Source organism: Mobula birostris, chromosome 2 (assembly GCF_030028105.1).
Source record: "Mobula birostris isolate sMobBir1 chromosome 2, sMobBir1.hap1, whole genome shotgun sequence".
Taxonomy (NCBI): domain Eukaryota; kingdom Metazoa; phylum Chordata; class Chondrichthyes; order Myliobatiformes; family Myliobatidae; genus Mobula; species Mobula birostris.
In genome coordinates this window covers 90574756-90595476 of record NC_092371.1, presented here as the reverse complement: position 1 = coordinate 90595476, position 20721 = coordinate 90574756, and positions in this window count along the sequence as shown.

Here is a 20721-nt window from a genome sequence, read left to right as displayed (position 1 = left end):
TGTTCACTGTCACACAGTAGGTCAGTGTGTTCACAGTCACACAGCCGGTCAGTGTTTTCACAGTCTCACAGTATTTCAGTGTGTTCACTGTCACACAGTAGGTCTGTGTGTTCACAGTCACATAGTAGGTCAGAATGTTCACTGTCACACAGTAATTCTGAGTGTTCAAAGACACACGATAGTTCTGTTTCTTCACTTTCACACAGTAGGTCAGTAAGTTCACAGTCACACAGCTGGTCAGTGTGTTCACAGTCATACAGGAGGTCAGAGTGTTCACAGTCACACAGCAGGTCAGTGTGTTCACTGGCACACAGTAGGTCAGTGTTCTCACAGTCACACAGTAGGTCCGTTTGTTCACCTTCACACAGTAGGTCAGTGTGTTCACAGTCACGCAGTAGGTCAGTGTATTCACAGTCACGCAGTAGGTTTTGTGTGTTCACAGTCACACAGTAGGTCACTGTATTCACAGTCACACAGTAGGTCAGTGTGTTCACAGTCACACAGTAGGTCAGTGTGTTCACAGTCACACAGCAGGTCAGTGTGATCACGGTCACACAGCAGGTCAGTATGTTCTTATTCACACAGTAGGTCTGTGTTTTCACTGTCACACAGTAGGTCAGTGTGTTCACGGTCACACAGTAGGTCAGTGTGTTCACTGTCTGACAATAGATCAGTGTGTTCACCGTCAACAGTAAGTCAATGTGTTCACAGTCACACAGTAGGCCAGAGTGATCACAGTTACACAGTAGGTCTGTGTTTTCACAGTCACACAGTAGTTCAATGTGCTCACAGTCACACAATAATTCTGAGTGTTCACAGACACACCATAGTTCAGTTTGTTCACTTTCACACAGTAGGTCAGTGTGTTCACTGTCACATCATAGGTCAGTGTGTTCACAGTCACACAGCATGTCAGTGTGTTCACAGTCACACAGCAGGTCAGTGTGTTCACAGTCACACAGTAGGTCAGTGTGTTCACAGTCACACAGTAGGTCAGTTTGTTCACCGTCACACAGCAGTTCAGTGTGTTCACAGTTACACAGTAGGTCATTGTGTTCAGAGTCACACAGCCAGTCAGTGTTTTCGCAGTCTCACAGTATTTAAGTTTGTTCACTGTCACACAGTAGGTCTGTGTCTTCACGGTCACACAGTAGGTCAGAGTGTTCACTGTCACACAGTAGGTCAGTGTGTTCACCGTCACACAGTAGTTCAGTGTGTTCACAGTCACACACTAGGTCTGTGTGATCACAGTCACACAGTATGTCTGTGTGATCACCGTCACACAGCAAGTCAGTGTATTCACCCTCACACAGTAGTTCACTGAGTTCACTGTCGCACAGTAGTTCAGAGTGTTCACAGTCACACAGTAGGTCAGTGTGTTCACCTTCACACAGTAGTTCAGTGTTTTCACAGTCACACAGTAGGTCAGTATGTTCACAGTCATGCAGTAGGTCAGTGTGTTCACAGTCACACTGCAGTTCAGTGTGCTCACCGTCACACACTAGTTCTGTGCGTTCACAGTCACACACTAGAACTGTGTGATCACAGTCACACGGAACGTCTGTGTGATCACCGTCACAAAGCAAGTCAGTGTGTTCACCCTCACGCAGTAGTTCAGTGTGTTCACAGTCACACAGTAGGTCAGTGTGTTAACCTTCACACAGTAGTTCAGTGCGTTCAGTCACACAGTAGGTCAGTGTGATCACAGTCATACAGTGGGTCAGTGTGTTCACAGTCACTCTGCAGTTCAGTGTGTTCACTGTCACTTAGCCGATTAGTGTGTTCACAGTCACACAGTAGGTCATTGTTATCACAGTCACACAGTAGGTCAGTGTGTTCACAGTCACACTGCAGTTCAGTGTGTTCACTGTCACATAGCCGATCAATGTGTTCACAGTCAGACGGTAGTTCAGTGCTTTCAGTGTCACACAGCAGTTCAGTGTGTTCACAGTCACACAGTAGGTCAGTGTGCTCACAGTCACACAGTAGGTCAGTGTGTACAGAGTCACACCATAGGTCAGTGTGTTCACCGTCACACAGTAGTTCAGTCTGTTCACAGTCACACAGTAGTTCAGTGTTTTCAGATTCACACAGTAGGTCTGTGTGTTCACATTCACACAGTAGATCAGTGTTCACTGTTGCACAGTGGCTCAGTGTGTTCACCGTCACACAGTAGTTCAGTATGTTCACTGTCAGACAGTTGTTCTGTGTGTTCACAGTCACACACTAGGTCTGTGTGATTACAGTCACACAGTACGTCCGTGTGATCACCGTCACACAGCAAGTCAGTGTGTTCACCCTCACACAGTAGTTCACTGAGTTCACTGTCACACAGTAGTTCAGTCTGTTCACAGTCACACAGTAGGTCAGTGTGTTCACCTTCACACAGTAGTTCAGTGTTTTCTCAGTCACACAGTAGGTCAGTGTGTTCACAGTCATGCAGTAGGTCAGTGTGTTCACAGTCACACTGCAGTTCAGTGTGATCACCGTCACACACTAGTTCTGTGCGTTCACAGTCACACACTAGAACTCTATGATCACAGTCACACAGAACGTCTGTGTGATCACCGTCACAAAGCAAGTCAGTGTGTTCACCCTCACGCAGTAGTTCAGTGGGTTCACAGTCACACAGTATGTCAGTGTGATCACAGTCATACAGTGGGTCAGTGTGTTCACAGTCACTCTGCAGTTCAGTGTGTTCACTGTCACTTAGCCGATTAGTGTGTTCACAGTCACACAGTAGTTCAGTGTTTTCAGCGTCACACAGCAGTTCAGTGTGTTCGCCGTCACACCATAGGTCAGTGAGTTCACAGTCACACAGTAGGTCAGTGTGCTCACTGTCACACAGTAGTTCAATGTGTTCACAGTCACACAGTAGGTCAGTGTGATCACAGTCACACAGCAAGTCAGGGTCTTCACCTTCACACAGTAGTTCAGTGTGTTCACGGTCACACAGTAGTTCCGTTTGTTCACTGTCACACAGTAGGGCAGTGTGCTCACAGTCACACAGTAGGTCTGTTTGTTCACCTTCACACAGTAGGTCAGTGTGTTCACAGTCACACAGTATTTCAGTGTGTTCACATTCACACAGTAGGTCAGTATGCTCACAGTCACACAGTAGGTCAGTGTGTTTACTGTCACACAGTAGTTCAGTGTGTTGACAGTTACACAGTGTGGCAGTGTTTTCACAGTATCACAGAATTTCAGTGTGTTCACTGTCACACTGTAGGTCAGTGTGTTCACAGTCACACGGTAGGTCAGTGTGTTCACTGTCACACAGTAGGTCACTGTGTACACAGTCACTCTGTAGGTCAGTGTGTTCACATTCAAACAGTAGGTCAGTGTGCTCACTGTCACACAGCAATTCTGTCTGTTCACTGTCACACAGCTGATCAGTGTGTTCACAGTCACACAGTAGTTCAGTGTTTTCAGAGTCAAACTGTAGGTCAGTGTGTTCACCTTCACACAGTGGTGCAATGTGTTAACAGTCACACAGTAGGTCAGTGTGTTAACCATCACACAGTAGGTCAGTGTGATCACAGACATACAGTCGGTCAGTGTGTTCACAGTCACTCTGCAGTTCAGTGTGTTCACAGTCACACAGTAGTTCAGTGTTTTCAGCATCACACAGCAGTTCAGTGTGTTCGCAGTCACAGAATAGGTCAGTGTGTTCACAGTCACACAGTAGGTCAGTGTGTTCACCGTCACACAGTAGGACACTGTGTTCACAGTTACACAGTAAGTAAGTGTGATCACAGTCACACAGCAGGTCAGTGTTTTCACAGTTACATAGTAGTTCAGTGTACTGACAGTCACACAGTACGTCAGTGTGTTCACAGTCACACAGCAGGTCAGTGTGTTGGCCGTCACACCATAGGTCAGTGTGTTCACTGTCACACAGTAGGGCAGTGTGCTCACAGTCACACAGTAGGTCCGTTTGTTCACCTTCACAGAGTAGGTCTGTGTGTACATAGTCACACCATAGGTTTTCTGATCACCGTCACACAGTAGGTCTTCTGATCACCGTCGCACAGTGTATTCACCGTCACTCAGTAGTTCAGTGTGTTCACTGTCACACATTAGGTCAGTGTGTTCACAGTCACACAGTAGTTCAGAGTGTTCATCTTCACACTGTAGTCCAGTGTGTTGACAGTCACACAGTACGGCAGTGTGTTCACAGTCTCACAGTATTTCAGTGTGTTGACTGTCACACAGTAGGTTAGTGTGTTCACTGTCACACAATAGATCAGTGTGTTCATAGTCACACAGTAGTTCAGCGTTTTCAGATTCACACAGTAGGTCAGTGTGTTCACAGTCACACAGTAGATCAGTGTTCTCTGTCGCACAGTAATTCAGTGTGATCACAGTCACACAGTAGGTCAGTGTGTTCACAGTCATGCAGTAGGTCAGTGTGTTCACAGTCACACTGCAGTTCAGTGTGTTCACCGTCACACACTAGTTCTGTGCGTTCACAGTCACACACTAGAACTGTGTGATCACAGTCACACGGAACGTCTGTGTGATCACCGTCACAAAGCAAGTCAGTGTGTTCACCCTCACGCAGTAGTTCAGTGTGTTCACAGTCACACAGTAGGTCAGTGTGTTAACCTTCACACAGTAGTTCAGTGGGTTCAGTCACACAGTAGGTCAGTGTGATCACAGTCATACAGTGGGTCAGTGTGTTCACTGTTACTTAGCCGATTACTGTGTTCACAGTCACACAGTAGCTCAGTGTTTTCAGCGTCACACAGCAGTTCAGTGTGTTCGCCGTCACACCATAGGTCAGTGAGTTCACAGTCACACAGTAGGTCAGTGTGCTCACTGTCACACAGTAGTTCAATGTGTTCACAGTCACACAGTAGGTCAGTGTGATCACAGTCACACAGCAAGTCAGGGTCTTCACCTTCACACAGTAGTTCAGTGTGTTCACGGTCACACAGTAGTTCCGTTTGTTCACTGTCACACAGTAGGGCAGTGTGCTCACAGTCACACAGTAGGTCTGTTTGTTCACCTTCACACAGTAGGTCAGTGTGTTCACAGTCACACAGTATTTCAGTGTGTTCACATTCACACAGTAGGTCAGTGTGATCACAGTCATGCAGTAGGTCAGTGTGTTCACAGTCACACTGCAGTTCAGTGTGTTCACTGTCACATAGACGATCAATGTGTTCACAGTCAGACGGTAGTTCAGCGTTTTCCGTGTCACACAGTAGGTCTGTGTGTTCACATTCACACAGTAGATCAGTGTTCACTGTTGCACAGTGGCTCAGTGTGTTCACCGTCACACAGTAGTTCAGTATGTTCACTGTCAGACAGTTGTTCTGTGTGTTCACAGTCACACACTAGGTCTCTGTGATTACAGGAACACAGTACGTCTGTGTGATCACCGTCACACAGCAAGTCAGTGTGTTCACCTTCACACAGTAGTTCACTGAGTTCACTGTCACACAGTAGATCAGAGTGTTCACAGTCACACAGTAGGTCAGTGTGTTCACCTTCACACAGTAGTTCAGTGTTTTCTCAGTCACACAGTAGGTCAGTGTGTTCACAGTCATGCAGTAGGTCAGTGTGTTCACAGTCACACTGCAGTTCAGTGTGTTCACCGTCACACACTAGTTCTGTGCGTTCACAGTCACACACTAGAACTGTGTGATCACAGTCACACAGAACGTCTGTGTGATCACCGTCACAAAGCAAGTCAGTGTGTTCACCCTCACGCAGTAGTTCAGTGTGTTCACAGTCACACAGTAGTTCAGTGTGTTCACAGTCACACAGTAGTTCAGTGTGTTCACTGTCACTTAGCCGATTAGTGTGTTCACAGTCACACAGTAGTTCAGTGTTTTCAGTGTCACACAGCAGTTCAGTGTGTTCGCCGTCACACCATAGGTCAGTGTGTTCACAGTCACACAGTAGGTCAGTGTGCTCACTGTCACACAGTAGTTCAATGTGTTCACAGTCACACAGTAGGTCAGTGTGATCACAGTCACACAGCAAGTCAGGGTCTTCACCTTCACACAGTAGTTCAGTGTGTTCACGGTCACACAGTAGTTCCGTTTGTTCACTGTCACACAGTAGGGCAGTGTGCTCACAGTCACACAGTAGGTCTGTTTGTTCACCTTCACACAGTAGGTCAGTGTGTTTACTGTCACACAGTAGTTCAATGTGTTGACAGTTACACAGTGTGGCAGTGTGTTCACAGTATCACAGAATTTCAGTGTGTTCACTGTCATACTGTAGGTCAGTGTGTTCACAGTCACACGGTAGGTCAGTGTGTTCACTGTCACACTGTAGGTCAGTGTGTTCACAGTCACACGGTAGGTCAGTGTGTTCACTGTCACACAGTAGGTCACTGTGTACACAGTCACTCTGTAGGTCAGTGTGTTCACATTCAAACAGTAGGTCAGTGTGCTCACTGTCACACAGCAGTTCTGTCTGTTCACTGTCACACAGCTGATCAGTGTGTTCACAGTCACACAGTACTTCAGTGTTTTCAGAGTCAAACTGTAGGTCAGTGTGTTCACAGTCACAAAGTAGGTCAGTGTGTTCACAGTCACACAGTAGGTCAGTGTGTTCACCTTCACACAGTAGTACAGTGGGTTCACAGTCACACAGTAGGTCAGTGTGATCACAGTCATACAGTGGGTCAGTGTGTTCACAGTCACTCTGCAGTTCAGTGTGTTCACTGTCACTTAGCCGATTAGTGTGTTCACAGTCACACAGTAGTTCAGTGTTTTCAGCGTCACACAGCAGTTCAGTGTGTTCGCCATCACACCATAGGTCAGTGAGTTCACAGTCACACAGTAGGTCAGTGTGCTCACTGTCACACAGTAGCTCAGTGTGTTCACAGTCACAAAGTAGGTCAGTGTGATCACAGTCACACAGCAAGTCAGGGTCTTCACCTTCACACAGTAGTTCAGTGTGTTCACGGTCACACAGTAGTTCCATTTGTTCACTGTCACACAGTAGGGCAGTGTGCTCACAGTCACACAGTAGGTCTGTTTTTTCACCTTCACACAGTAGGTCAGTGTGTGCAGAGTCACACAGTATTTCAGTGTATTCACATTCACACAGTAGGTCAGTGTGATCACAGTCATGCAGTAGGTCAGTGTGTTCACTGTCACACTGCAGTTCAGTGTGTTCACTGTCACATAGCCGATCACTGTGTTCACAGTCAGACGGTAGTTCAGTGTTTTCAGTGTCACACAGCAGTTCAGTGTGTTGGCAGTCACACAGTAGGTCAGTGTGTTCACAGTCACACAGTAGGTCAGTGTGCTCACAGCCACACAGTAGTCCAGTGTGTTCACAGTCACACATTAGGTCAGTGTGTTCACAGTCACACAGTAGGTCCATTTGTTCACCTTCACACAGTAGGTCAGTGTGTACAGAGTCACACCATAGGTCAGTCTGTTCACAGTCACACAGTAGTTCAGTGTTTTCAGATTCACACAGTAGGTCTGTGTGTTCACATTCACACAGTAGATCAGTGTTCACTGTTGCACAGTGGCTCAGTGTGTTCACCGTCACACAGTAGTTCAGTATGTTCACTGTCAGACAGTTGTTCTGTGTGTTCACAGTCACACACTAGGTCTGTGTGATTACAGTCACACAGTACGTCTGTGTGATCACCGTCACACAGCAAGTCACTGTGTTCACCCTTACACAGTAGTTCACTGAGTTCACTGTCACACAGTAGTTCAGAGTGTTCACAGTCACACAGTAGGTCAGTGTGTTCACCTTCACACAGTAGTTCAGTGTTTTCTCAGTCACACAGTAGGTCAGTGTGTTCGCAGTCATGCAGTAGGTCAGTGTGTTTACAGTCACACTGCAGTTCAGTGTGATCACCGTCACACACTATTTCTGTGCGTTCACAGTCACACACTAGAACTGTGCGATCACAGTCACACAGAACGTCTGTGTGATCACCGTCACAAAGCAAGTCACTGTGTTCACCCTCACGCAGTAGTTCAGTGTGTTCACAGTCACACAGTAGTTCAGTGTGTTCACAGTCACACAGTAGTTCAGTGTGTTCACAGTCACACAGTAGGTCAGTGTGTTAACCTTCACACAGTAGTTCAGTGGGTTCACAGTCACACGGTAGGTCAGTGTGATCACAGTCATACAGTGGGTCAGTGTGTTCACAGTCACTCTGCAGTTCCGTGTGTTCACTGTCACTTAGCCGATTAGTGTGTTCACAGTCACACAGTAGTTCAGTGTTTTCAGCGTCACACAGCAGTTCAGTGTGTTCGCCGTCACACCATAGGTCAGTGAGTTCACAGTCACACAGTAGGTCAGTGTGCTCACTGTCACACAGTAGTTCAATGTGTTCACAGTCACACAGTAGGTCAGTGTGCTCACTGTCACACAGTAGTTCAATGTGTTCACAGTCACACAGTAGGTCAGTGTGAACACAGTCACACAGCAAGTCAGGGTCTTCACCTTCACACAGTAGTTCAGTGTGTTCACGGTCACACTGTAGTTCCGTTTGTTCACTGTCACACAGTAGGTCAGTGTGCTCACAGTCACACAGTAGGTCTGTTTGTTCACCTTCACACAGTAGGTCAGTGTGTTTACTGTCACACAGTAGTTCAGTGTGTTGACAGTTACACAGTGTGGCAGTGTGTTCACAGTATCACAGAATTTCAGTGTGTTCACAGTCACACAGTAGGCCAGAGTGATCACAGTTACACAGTAGGTCTTTGTTTTCACAGTCACACAGTAGTTCAATGTGCTCACAGTCACACAATAATTCTGAGTGTTCACAGACACACCATAGTTCAGTTTGTTCACTTTCACACAGTAGGTCAGATTGTTCACAGTCACAGAGCAGGTCAGTGTGTTCACTGTCACACCATAGGTCAGTGTGTTCACAGTCACACAGCAGGTCAGTGTGTTCACAGTCACACAGCAGGTCAGTGTGTTCACAGTCACACAGTAGGTCAGTGTGTTCACAGTCACACAGTAGGTCAGTTTGTTCACCGTCACACAGCAGTTCAGTGTGTTCACAGTCACACAGAAGGCCATTGTGTTCACAGTCTCACAGTATTTCAGTGTGTTCACAGTCACACAGCCGGTCAGTGTTTTCACAGTCTCACAGTATTTAAGTGTGTTCACTGTCACACAGTAGGTCTGTGTGTTCACGGTCACACAGTAGGTCAGAGTGTTCACTGTCACACAGTAGGTCAGTGTGTTCACAGTCACACACTAGGTCTGTGTGATCACAGTCACACACTAGGTCTGTGTGATCACCGTCACACAGCAAGTCAGTGTATTCACCCTCACACAGAAGTTCACTGAGTTCACTGTCACACAGTAGGTCAGAGTGTTCACAGTCACACAGTAGGTCAGTGTGTTCACCTTCACACAGTAGTTCAGTGTTTTCACAGTCACACAGTAGGTCAGTGTGTTCACAGTCATGCAGTAGGTCAGTGTGTTCACAGTCACACTGCAGATCAGTGTGTTCACCGTCACACACTAGTTCTGTGCGTTCACAGTCACACACTAGAACTGTGTAATCACAGTCACACGGAACGTCTGTGTGATCACTGTCACAAAGCAAGTCAGTGTGTTCACCCTCACGCAGTAGTTCAGTGTGTTCACAGTCACACAGTATGTCAGTGTGTTAACCTTCACACAGTAGCTCAGTGGGTTCAGTCACACAGTAGGTCAGTGTGATCACAGTCATCAGTGGGTCAGTGTGTTCACAGTCACTCTGCAGTTCAGTGTGTTCACTGTCACTTAGCCGATTAGTGTGTTCACAGTCACACAGTAGTTCAGTGTTTTCAGCGTCACACAGCAGTTCAGTGTGTTCGCCGTCACACCATAGGTCAGTGAGTTCACAGTCACACAGTAGGTCAGTGTGCTCACTGTCACACAGTAGTTCAGTGTGTTCACAGTCACACAGTAGGTCAGTGTGATCACAGATCAGTGTGTTCACGGTCACACAGTAGTTCCGTTTGTTCACTGTCACACAGTAGGGCAGTGTGCTCACAGTCACACAGTAGGTCTGTTTGTTCACCTTCACACAGTAGGTCAGTGTGTTCACAGTCACACAGTATTTCAGCGTGTTCACATTCACACAGTAGGTCAGTGTGATCACAGTCATGCAGTAGGTCAGTGTGTTCACAGTCACACTGCAGTTCAGTGTGTTCACTGTCACATAGCCGATCAATGTGTTCACAGTCAGACGGTAGTTCAGTGTTTTCAGTGTCACACAGCAGTTCAGTGTGTTCGCAGTCACACAGTAGTTCAGTGTTTTCAGATTCACACAGTAGGTCTGTGTGTTCACATTCACACAGTAGATCAGTGTTCACTGTTGCACAGTGGCTCAGTGTGTTCACAGTCACACAGTAGTTCAGTATGTTCACTGTCAGACAGTTGTTCTGTGTGTTCACAGTCACACACTAGGTCTGTGTGATTACAGTCACACAGTACGTATGTGTGATCACCGTCACACAGCAAGTCAGTGTGTTCACCTTCACACAGTAGTTCACTGAGTTCACTGTCACACAGTAGATCAGAGTGTTCACTGTCACACAGTAGTTCAGTGTGTTCACAGTCATGCAGTAGGTCAGTGTGTTCACAGTCACACTGCTGTTCAGTGTGATCACCGTCACACACTAGTTCTGTGCGTTCACAGTCACACACTAGAACTGTGTGATCACAGTCACACAGAACGTCTGTGTGATCACCGTCACAAAGCAAGTCAGTGTGTTCACCCTCACGCAGTAGTTCAGTGTGTTCACTGTCACACAGTAGTTCAGTGTGTTCACTGTCACACAGTAGTTCAGTGTTTTTAGCGTCACACAGCAGTTCAGTGTGTTCGCCGTCACACCATAGGTCAGTGTGTTCACAGTCACACAGTAGGTCAGTGTGCTCACTGTCACACAGTAGTTCAATGTGTTCACAGTCACACAGTAGGTCAGTGTGATCACAGTCACACAGCAAGTCAGGGTCTTCACCTTCACACAGTCGTTCAGTGTGTTCACGGTCACACAGTAGTTCCATTTGTTCACTGTCACACAGTAGGGCAGTGTGCTCACAGTCACACAGTAGGTCTGTTTGTTCACCTTCACACAGTAGGTCAGTGTGTTCACAGTCACACAGTATTTCAGTGTGTTCACATTCACACAGTAGGTCAGTGTGCTCACTGTCACACAGCAGGTCAGTGTGTTTACTGTCACACAGTAGTTCAGTGTGTTGACAGTTACACAGTGTGGCAGTGTATTCACAGTATCACAGAATTTCAGTGTGTTCACTGTCACACTGTAGGTCAGTGTGTTCACAGTCACATGGTAGGTCAGTGTGTTCACTGTCACACAGTAGGTCACTGTGTACACAGTCACTCTGTAGGTCAGTGTGTTCACATTCAAACAGTAGGTCAGTGTGCTCACTGTCACACAGCAGTTCTGTCTGTTCACTGTCACACAGCTGATCAGTGTGTTCACAGTCACACAGTAGTTCAGTGTTTTCAGAGTCAAACTGTAGGTCAGTGTGTTCACAGTCACAAAGTAGGTCAGTGTGTTCACAGTCACACAGTAGGTCAGTGTGTTCACCTTCACACAGTAGTGCAATGTGTTAACAGTCACACAGTAGATCAGTGTGTTAACCATTACACAGTAGGTCAGTGTGATCACAGTCATACAGTGGGTCAGTGTGTTCACAGTCACTCTGCAGTTCAGTGTGTTCACAGTCACACAGTAGTTCAGTGTTTTCAGCGTTACACAGCAGTTCAGTGTGTTCGCAGTCACAGAATAGGTCAGTGTGTTCACAGTCACACAGTAGGTCAGTGTGTTCACCGTCACACAGTAGGACACTGTGTTCACAGTCACACAGTAAGTAAGTGTGATCACAGTCACACAGTAGGTCAGTGTGTTCACAGTCACTCTGCAGTTCAGTGTGTTCACAGTCACACAGCAGGTCAGTGTGTTGGCCGTCACACCATAGGTCAGTGTGTTCACCTTCACACAGTAGGTCAGTGTGTTGACAGTCACAGTAGTTCAGTTTGTTCACCGTCACACAGTAGGTCATTGTGTTCACAGTCACACAGCCGGTCAGTGTGTTCACAGACACACAGTAGTTCAGTGTTTTCACTGTCACACAGGTGATCAGTGTGTTCACGGTCACACAGTAGGTCAGACTGTTCACTTTCACACAGAAGGTCAGTGTGTTGATCGTCACACAGTAGTTCAGTGTGTTCACAGTCAGACAGTAGTTCTGTGCGTTCACAGTCACACACTAGAACTCTGTGATCACAGTCACACAGAACGTCTGTGTGATCACCGTCACACAGCAAGTCAGTGTGTTCACCCTCACGCAGTAGTTCAGTGTGTTCACTGTCACACAGTAGTTCAGTGTGTTCACAGTCACACAGTAGGTCAGTGTGATCAGAGACATACAGTGGGTCAGTGCGTTCACAGTCACTCTGCAGTTCAGTGTATTCACAGTCACACAGTAGTTAAGTGTTTTCAGCGTCACACAGCAGTTCAGTGTGTTCGCAGTCACAGAATAGGTCAGTGTGTTCACAGTCACACAGTAGGTCACTGTGTTCACCGTCACACAGTAGGACACTGTGTTCACAGTGACACAGTAAGTAAGTGTGTTCACAGTCACACAGCAGGACAGTGTGTTGGCCGTCACACCATATGTCAGTGTGTTCACAGTCACACAGTAGGTCAGTGTGTTCACTGTCACACAGTAGGGCAGTGTGCTCACAGTCACACAGTAGGTCCATTTGTTCACCTTCACACAGTAGGTCAGTGTGTACACAGTCACACCATAGGTCTTCTGATCACCGTCACACAGTAGGTCAGAGTGTTCAGTGTCACACAGTAGGTCAGTGTATTCACCGTCACTCAGTAGTTCAGTGTGTTCACTGTCACACAGTAGTTCAGTGTTTTCAGAGCCACTGTGTAGGTCTGTGTGTTCATATTCACTCAGTAGGTCAGTGTGCTCACTGTCACACAGCAGGTCAGTGTGTTTACTGTCACACAGTAGTTCAGTGTTTTCAGAGTCACACAGTAGGTCAGTGTGTTTACTGTCACTCAGCCAATCAGTGTGCTCACAGTCACACAGTAGTTCAGTGTTTTCAGAGTCACACAGTAGGTCATTGTGTTCACAGTCACACAGTAGGTCAGTGTGATCACCGTCACACAGTAGGTCAGTGTGTTCACAGTCACACAGTAGATCAGTGTTCTCTGTTGCACAGTAGTTCAGTGTGATCACAGTCACACAGTAGGTCAGCGTGTTCACAGTCACACAATAGTTCAGTGTGCTCACAGTCAAACAGTAGGTCAGTGTGTTCACCTTCACACAGTAGTTCAGTGTGTTGAGAGACACACAGTATGGCAGTGTGTTCACAGTCTCACAGTATTTCAGAGTGTTCACATTCACACAGTAGGTCAGTGTGCTCACTGTCACACAGCAGGTCAGTGTGTTTACTGTCACACAGTAGTTCAGTGTTTTCAGAGTCACACAGTAGGTCAGTGTGTTCACAGCCACACAGTAGGTCAGTGTGTTTACTGTCACTCAGCCGATCAGTGTGTTCACAGTCACACAGTAGTTCAGTGTTTTCAGAGTCACACAGTAGATCAATGTGTTCACAGTCACACAGTAGTTCAGAGTGTTCCCTTTCACACAGTAGTTCAGTGTGTTGACAGTCACACAGTAGGGAAGTGTGATCACAGTCTCACAGTATTTCAGTGTGTTAACTGCCACACAGAAGGTCAGTCTGTTCACTGTCACACAATAGATCAGTGTGTTCACCGTCACACAGTAAGTCAGTGTGTTCACAGTAGGCCAGTGTGATCACAGTCACAGAGTAGGTCAGTGTTTTCACAGTCACACAGTAGTTCAGTTTGCTCACAGTTGCACTGTAATTCTGTGTGTTCACAGTCACACCATAGTTCGGTGTGTTCACTGTCACACAGTCGGTCAGTGTGTTCACAGTCACACAGCAGGTCAGTGTGTTCACTGTCACACAGTAGGTCAGTGTACTCACAGTCACATAGTAGATCAGTGTGTTCACAGTCACACAGTAGGTTTTGTGTGTTCACAGTCACATAGTAGGTCCGTCTGTTCACTGTCACACAGTAGGTACGTTTGTTCACCTTCACACAGTAGGTCAGTGCGTTCACAGTCACGCAGTAGGTCAGTGTGTTCACAGTCACACAGCCGGTCAGTGTTTTCACAGTCTCACAGTATTTCAGTGTGTTCACTGTCACACAGTTGGTCTGTGTGTTCACAGTCACATAGTAGGTCAGAATGTTCACTGTCACACAGTAATTCTGAATGTTCAAAGACACACGATAGTTCTGTTTCTTCACTTTCACACAGTAGGTCAGTAAGTTCACAGTCACACAGCTGGTCAGTGTGTTCACAGTCATACAGGAGGTCAGAGTGTTCACAGTCACACAGCAGGTCAGTGTGTTCACTGGCACACAGTAGGTCAGTGTTCTCACAGTCACACAGTAGGTCCGTTAGTTCACCTTCACACAGTAGGTCAGTGTGTTCACAGTCATGCAGTAGGTCAGTGTATTCACAGTCACGCAGTAGGTTTTGTGTGTTCACAGTCACACAGTAGGTCACTGTATTCACAGTCACACAGTAGGTCAGTGTGTTCACAGTCACACAGTAGGTCAGTGTGTTCACAGTCACACAGCAGGTCAGTGTGATCACGGTCACACAGCAGGTCAGTATGTTCTTATTCACACAGTAGGTCTGTGTTTTCACTGTCACACAGTAGGTCAGTGTGTTCACGGTCACACAGTAGGTCAGTGTGTTCACTGTCTGACAATAGATCAGTGTGTTCACCGTCAACAGTAAGTCAATGTGTTCACAGTCACACAGTAGGCCAGAGTGATCACAGTTACACAGTAGGTCTGTGTTTTCACAGTCACACAGTAGTTCAATGTGCTCACAGTCACACAATAATTCTGAGTGTTCACAGACACACCATAGTTCAGTTTGTTCACTTTCACACAGTAGGTCAGTGTGTTCACTGTCACATCATAGGTCAGTGTGTTCACAGTCACACAGCATGTCAGTGTGTTCACAGTCACACAGCAGGTCAGTGTGTTCACAGTCACACAGTAGGTCAGTGTGTTCACAGTCACACAGTAGGTCAGTTTGTTCACCGTCACACAGCAGTTCAGTGTGTTCACAGTTACACAGTAGGTCATTGTGTTCAGAGTCACACAGCCAGTCAGTGTTTTCGCAGTCTCACAGTATTTAAGTTTGTTCACTGTCACACAGTAGGTCTGTGTCTTCACGGTCACACAGTAGGTCAGAGTGTTCACTGTCACACAGTAGGTCAGTGTGTTCACCGTCACACAGTAGTTCAGTGTGGTCACAGTCACACAGTAGGTCATTGTTATCACAGTCACACAGTAGGTCTGTGTGTTCACTGTCACACAGTAGGTCTGTGTTTTCACAGTCACACAGTAGTTCAATGTGCTCACAGTCACACAATAATTCTGAGTGTTCACAGACACACCATAGTTCAGTTTGTTCACTTTCACACAGTAGGTCAGATTGTTCACAGTCACACAGCAGTTCAGTGTGTTCACTGTCACACAGTAGGTCTGTGTGTTCACGGTCACACAGTAGGTCAGAGTGTTCACTGTCACACAGTAGGTCAGTGTGTTCACCGTCACACAGTAGTTCAGTGTGTTCACAGTCACACACTAGGTCTGTGTGATCACAGTCACACAGTATGTCTGTGAGATCACTGTCACACAGCAAGTCAGTGTATTCACCCTCACACAGTAGTTCACTGAGTTCACTGTCACACAGTAGTTCAGAGTGTTCACAGTCACACAGTAGGTCAGTGTGTTAACCTTCACACAGTAGTTCAGTGGGTTCAGTCACACAGTAGGTCAGTGTGATCACAATCATACAGTGGGTCAGTGTGTTCACAGTCACTCTGCAGTTCAGTGTGTTCACTGTCACTTAGCCGATTACTGTGTTCACAGTCACACAGTAGTTCAGTGTTTTCAGCGTCACACAGCAGTTCAGTGTGTTCGCCGTCACACCATAGGTCAGTGAGTTCACAGTCACACAGTAGGTCAGTGTGCTCACTGTCACACAGTAGTTCAGTCTGTTCACAGTCACACAGTAGGTCAGTGTGATCACAGTCACACAGCAAGTCAGGGTCTTCACCTTCACACAGTAGTTCAGTGTGTTCACCGTCACACAGTAGTTCCGTTTGTTCACTGTCACACAGTAGGGCAGTGTGCTCACAGTCACACAGTAGGTCTGTTTGTTCACCTTCACACAGTAGGTCAGTGTGTTCACAGTCACACAGTATTTCAGTGTGTTCACATTCACACAGTAGGTCAGTGTGATCACAGTCATGCAGTAGGTCAGTGTGTTCACAGTCACATTGCAGTTCAGTGTGTTCACTGTCACATAGACGATCAATGTGTTCACAGTCAGACGGTAGTTCAGTGTTTTCAGTGTCACACAGCAGTTCAGTGTGTTCGCAGTCACACAGTAGTTCAGTATGTTCACTGTCACACTGTGGGTCTGTGTGTTCACAGTCACACACTAGGTCTGTGTGATTACAGTCACACAGTACGTCTGTGTGATCACCGTCACACAGCAAGTCAGTGTGTTCACCCTCACACAGTAGGTCACTGAGTTCACTGTCACACAGTAGTTCAGAGTGTTCACAGTCACACAGTAGGTCTGTGTGTTCACCTTCACACAGTAGTTCAGTGTTTTGTCAGTCACACAGTAGGTCAGTGTGTTCACAGTCACACTTCAGTTCAGTGTGATCACCGTCACACACTAGTTCTGTGCGTTCACAGTCACACACTAGAACTGTATGATCACAGTCACACAGAACATCTGTGTGATCACCGTCACAAAGCAAGTCAGTGTGTTCACCCTCACGCAGTAGTTCAGTGTGTTCACTGTCACACAGTAGTTCAGTGTGTTCACAGTCACACAGTAGTTCAGTGGGTTCACAGTCACACAGTAGGTCAGTGTGTTCACTGTCACACAGCCGTTCTGTGTGTTCACTGTCACACAGCTGATCAGTGTGTTCACAGTCACACAGTAGTTCAGTGTGTTCACCTTCACACAGTAGGTCAGTGTGGTCACAGTCACACAGTAGGTCAGTGTGATCACAGTCACACAGTAGGTCTGTGTGTTCACTGTCACACAGTAGGTCAGTGTGTTCACAGTCACACAGCCGGTCAGTGTTTTCACAGTCTCACAGTATTTCAGTGTGTTCACTGTCACACAGTAGGTCTGTGTGTTCACAGTCACATAGTAGGTCAGAATGTTCACTGTCACACAGTAATTCTGAGTGTTCAAAGACACACGATAGTTCTGTTTCTTCACTTTCACACAGTAGGTCAGTAAGTTCACAGTCACACAGCTGGTCAGTGTGTTCACAGTCATACAGGAGGTCAGAGTGTTCACAGTCACACAGCAGGTCAGTGTGTTCACTGGCACACAGTAGGTCAGTGTTCTCACAGTCACACAGTAGGTCCGTTTGTTCACCTTCACACAGTAGGTCAGTGTGTTCACAGTCACGCAGTAGGTCAGTGTATTCACAGTCACGCAGTAGGTTTTGTGTGTTCACAGTCACACAGTAGGTCACTGTATTCACAGTCACACAGTAGGTCAGTGTGTTCACAGTCACACAGTAGGTCAGTGTGTTCACAGTCACACAGCAGGTCAGTGTGATCACGGTCACACAGCAGGTCAGTATGTTCTTATTCACACAGTAGGTCTGTGTTTTCACTGTCACACAGTAGGTCAGTGTGTTCACGGTCACACAGTAGGTCAGTGTGTTCACTGTCTGACAATAGATCAGTGTGTTCACCGTCAACAGTAAGTCAATGTGTTCACAGTCACACAGTAGGCCAGAGTGATCACAGTTACACAGTAGGTCTGTGTTTTCACAGTCACACAGTAGTTCAATGTGCTCACAGTCACACAATAATTCTGAGTGTTCACAGACACACCATAGTTCAGTTTGTTCACTTTCACACAGTAGGTCAGTGTGTTCACTGTCACATCATAGGTCAGTGTGTTCACAGTCACACAGCATGTCAGTGTGTTCACAGTCACACAGCAGGTCAGTGTGTTCACAGTCACACAGTAGGTCAGTGTGTTCACAGTCACACAGTAGGTCAGTTTGTTCACCGTCACACAGCAGTTCAGTGTGTTCACAGTTACACAGTAGGTCATTGTGTTCAGAGTCACACAGCCAGTCAGTGTTTTCGCAGTCTCACAGTATTTAAGTTTGTTCACTGTCACACAGTAGGTCTGTGTCTTCACGGTCACACAGTAGGTCAGAGTGTTCACTGTCACACAGTAGGTCAGTGTGTTCACCGTCACACAGTAGTTCAGTGTGTTCACAGTCACACACTAGGTCTGTGTGATCACAGTCACACAGTATGTCTGTGTGATCACCGTCACACAGCAAGTCAGTGTATTCACCCTCACACAGTAGTTCACTGAGTTCACTGTCGCACAGTAGTTCAGAGTGTTCACAGTCACACAGTAGGTCAGTGTGTTCACCTTCACACAGTAGTTCAGTGTTTTCACAGTCACACAGTAGGTCAGTATGTTCACAGTCATGCAGTAGGTCAGTGTGTTCACAGTCACACTGCAGTTCAGTGTGCTCACCGTCACACACTAGTTCTGTGCGTTCACAGTCACACACTAGAACTGTGTGATCACAGTCACACGGAACGTCTGTGTGATCACCGTCACAAAGCAAGTCAGTGTGTTCACCCTCACGCAGTAGTTCAGTGTGTTCACAGTCACACAGTAGGTCAGTGTGTTAACCTTCACACAGTAGTTCAGTGCGTTCAGTCACACAGTAGGTCAGTGTGATCACAGTCATACAGTGGGTCAGTGTGTTCACAGTCACTCTGCAGTTCAGTGTGTTCACTGTCACTTAGCCGATTAGTGTGTTCACAGTCACACAGTAGGTCATTGTTATCACAGTCACACAGTAGGTCAGTGTGTTCACAGTCACACTGCAGTTCAGTGTGTTCACTGTCACATAGCCGATCAATGTGTTCACAGTCAGACGGTAGTTCAGTGCTTTCAGTGTCACACAGCAGTTCAGTGTGTTCACAGTCACACAGTAGGTCAGTGTGCTCACAGTCACACAGTAGGTCAGTGTGTACAGAGTCACACCATAGGTCAGTGTGTTCACCGTCACACAGTAGTTCAGTCTGTTCACAGTCACACAGTAGTTCAGTGTTTTCAGATTCACACAGTAGGTCTGTGTGTTCACATTCACACAGTAGATCAGTGTTCACTGTTGCACAGTGGCTCAGTGTGTTCACCGTCACACAGTAGTTCAGTATGTTCACTGTCAGACAGTTGTTCTGTGTGTTCACAGTCACACACTAGGTCTGTGTGATTACAGTCACACAGTACGTCCGTGTGATCACCGTCACACAGCAAGTCACTGTGTTCACCCTCACACAGTAGTTCACTGAGTTCACTGTCACACAGTAGTTCAGTCTGTTCACAGTCACACAGTAGGTCAGTGTGTTCACCTTCACACAGTAGTTCAGTGTTTTCTCAGTCACACAGTAGGTCAGTGTGTTCACAGTCATGCAGTAGGTCAGTGTGTTCACAGTCACACTGCAGTTCAGTGTGATCACCGTCACACACTAGTTCTGTGCGTTCACAGTCACACACTAGAACTCTATGATCACAGTCACACAGAACGTCTGTGTGATCACCGTCACAAAGCAAGTCAGTGTGTTCACCCTCACGCAGTAGTTCAGTGGGTTCACAGTCACACAGTATGTCAGTGTGATCACAGTCATACAGTGGGTCAGTGTGTTCACAGTCACTCTGCAGTTCAGTGTGTTCACTGTCACTTAGCCGATTAGTGTGTTCACAGTCACACAGTAGTTCAGTGTTTTCAGCGTCACACAGCAGTTCAGTGTGTTCGCCGTCACACCATAGGTCAGTGAGTTCACAGTCACACAGTAGGTCAGTGTGCTCACTGTCACACAGTAGTTCAATGTGTTCACAGTCACACAGTAGGTCAGTGTGATCACAGTCACACAGCAAGTCAGGGTCTTCACCTTCACACAGTAGTTCAGTGTGTTCACGGTCACACAGTAGTTCCGTTTGTTCACTGTCACACAGTAGGGCAGTGTGCTCACAGTCACACAGTAGGTCTGTTTGTTCACCTTCACACAGTAGGTCAGTGTGTTCACAGTCACACAGTATTTCAGTGTGTTCACATTCACACAGTAGGTCAGTATGCTCACAGTCACACAGTAGGTCAGTGTGTTTACTGTCACACAGTAGTTCAGTGTGTTGACAGTTACACAGTGTGGCAGTGTTTTCACAGTATCACAGAATTTCAGTGTGTTCACTGTCACACTGTAGGTCAGTGTGTTCACAGTCACACGGTAGGTCAGTGTGTTCACTGTCACACAGTAGGTCACTGTGTACACAGTCACTCTGTAGGTCAGTGTGTTCACATTCAAACAGTAGGTCAGTGTGCTCACTGTCACACAGCAATTCTGTCTGTTCACTGTCACACAGCTGATCAGTGTGTTCACAGTCACACAGTAGTTCAGTGTTTTCAGAGTCAAACTGTAGGTCAGTGTGTTCACCTTCACACAGTGGTGCAATGTGTTAACAGTCACACAGTAGGTCAGTGTGTTAACCATCACACAGTAGGTCAGTGTGATCACAGACATACAGTCGGTCAGTGTGTTCACAGTCACT